We start from the raw sequence: 2,591 nt of genomic DNA, 5'->3' as shown, positions 1-2,591 counted from the left end.
TACAATATTTTCGATATACCTTTATCTCTCCGAGTAGAAGAGTAAATAAAATAGATCCTATTCCGACGTGAAATTCATGACTTGACTGCAAGCCCCGGAATAACTATTGGGAGGCGCCACCGTGATTGTGCAAACCCCTAAAATTCGTGCCATTTAACCGGCGCAGCCCTACTGCATCTCTTCCTCGCCAGTTTTTGGTGTATGTGTCCCTTCTGCATCCCCGGTCCCCACAGCTTTGCATCAGCAGGCGACATGTGGCAGTCGTGTAGTCAGGTCGGTGGCCGCCCTGTGAAGATCTGGGCTGCTTTGAGCGGGGGCTGCCGCCCGCACAGGGCATGGCATGTATGTGACTTTGGAATGCGATGCCTCGGTGCGCAGCGCGGCCCTGCCCTGCAGAGGTGTATCCCTCACGCTGGGCTGCGCCGTGATTGGAAGGAGGCGGCGCTCGCTGAAACCCACACCGCCACGGAACAGTCTGCGCAGAGGCTGCCACACGTCGCTCACGTACCGCATGGCTCGGCTGGGACGGCGCCCGCTCCCTGGCGGCCGTCAAGCGGCTCCCGCCTGCCCCGCCCCCCCGGCCTCCCCCTTCCCCTCACCCCAGCCCGCCCAGAGGCGGGGAGCGCCCAGCGTCGCCCATCGGGCGGGTGCCCCAAACCACCCCCCAGCCCGACCTCCACCCCAGGCACACCCCCAGTCCAAGCATCCCCCTCCCAGCCCGCCCAGGGTCGCGGAGCGCCCAGTGTTGCCCACCCGGCGGTACCCTCGACCCCTTCCCCCCCGCCCCGCGCCCCGACGCCCACTCTAGGCACCCTACTAGCCCGGGCATCCCCCACTTTCCCCGCATCCCAGCCCAGGGACGAGAGTCGCCTACCGAAAGGGTGCCCTTGACCTCCTCCTCCCCCCGCCCCGCCCCCACCCTGGGTACCCCCCCACTCCCACCCCCACCTCCCTCTCCTGAGTCCCTGCTCTCCTCCCTCCCACAGCTTTGCTGACAGTCTGGTTTCGGCGCTTGGGCAGCTGTTCAGAAACCCGAGTGCACTGCATTTGGACTTGTTTTTCTGTACCGGGAGCAAATGCCAGAGATGACACCCTATAGCGCCCCAGGGAGAGTCCCACTCCACTCCTGAAATAAGAGTGGTCTGATCCAAAGAGGAAAATAGCAGCGAGGGAGCGCTGGCGCCCGCGCCGGAAAGTCGCTGGGGCCAGGGTGGGGACGGCTGCAGCCCTACAAGCTTGCACACTTGTCTCTCCCGGAGGACCCAGTGTACCTGGTGTACCCGCGTGCCTGTACTTGCCCACCGATTTTTTTGCACACGCTGAAGGGCAAGGCAGGGGATGGCGGTCCAAGCTTGAAAACAACTGTGGGTCTCAGCTCAGCGGGAGAGCGGTCCACACCAGTGAAGGCACATCTTTAATCTCATCATCTGGAGGATGTGTCTGACCAGGGTCCAGCTCTGAGGGCGCCAGGCGGTTGACGTTCCTCGGAGCTTCTAGCTAAGTATTCACACTCCACACCCAGACCTGGTGCCTTCCCGGCCCGGGTGTCGGTAATGCCTAGAGCCTTAGGCGTTCTGGCTGCAGAGCAGAGACTAAGCTCCCTCGTCGCCTCCTACACCTAATGGGGGCCAGCAAATGGAAGTTTCACGTAATCCCCCTCCCACTTCTGATATCTAAGTGCAAACAAACTGGGAACGAGTGGGGGGCTAGGACAAATTTACACTTTAAAATAAAGGGGGGGTAGGGCAGCTAGAACTGGTGTGGCCCTTGCAATCCTCAAGTGCCATACATTAGCGTAGCATCCTTCTGCAAGCTAACACTGATTCACTGCAATGCCGTTTACAAACAACCCAACTGCATCTGAACTCCAAGAACGTACTGGTTCGGTGTTTACTGTTTTAGACATCCACCTCTTTCCCTAGTTCTGCTAACGACCACATCTGTATCCAACTATCCAGGGCTTTGACCAACTCCCCCCAAGCCGACGATCAGAACGCTGTCCTTCAGAAAAGGCAGCAGAGAATGTAAAAATTCCTCGAATACGATGATGGTTTTACAGATAGGACAGCTCCAAGTACTGGGGCGGGTGGGGGGGGATTCTATGACCCGTGGTCCTAGGCATTATTAAGGCTAGAAGGAATTTTCCAGATAATCCAGTCATCCTTTTAAATGAGTAAAGGGAAGTTTAGCGATTAGAGGGGTTAGAACTAGGCCAAAGGTCAAGGAACCCAGCCAGTTAGGACCCTCTACTTGACACAGTGGGCAGATGGCCCCCAAGGGACTTGTGATGACTACAGCCTGACCTGGGGGTGCTGCATGGAGTCCTGATGAGGGGCAGAGCACACTGTGACTCAGACCACCTCACCCAGAACAGCTGAGTGGTCTGGCAGGAGAGAGCAAAGAAAGCCCTTCTTGCACAGTAGTGCCTGGTGCGGTGCTTATTTATAGCGAATTCCTTAGCTAGCTCCAGACTCAGAAAGGATGGTGGGGGTGGGTTTTCTCCATGACCTCTCTCTTCTCAGTTCCCTCTGCCGGCCAAAGGCATCTAACTCTCACCCCTGCTCCCCGATGCTGCTGTAACTTCAGCCAAA

General features: G+C 58.0%; 1 long non-coding RNA gene across 1 annotated transcript in view; it reads left to right on the top strand.

Moving 5' to 3' along the window:
• The window catches only part of LOC309626481, a 188,975-nt gene that overhangs the window by 75,014 nt on the left and 111,370 nt on the right, over nt 1–2,591 (top strand). The window lies entirely within an intron of this gene.

Source organism: Balaenoptera borealis (assembly GCF_965194805.1).
Source record: "Balaenoptera borealis genome assembly, chromosome: 3".
NCBI lineage: Eukaryota > Metazoa > Chordata > Mammalia > Artiodactyla > Balaenopteridae > Balaenoptera > Balaenoptera borealis.
The sequence above is the reverse complement of the archived record's forward strand: the minus strand, read 5'-3'. Positions and strand labels throughout refer to the sequence as shown.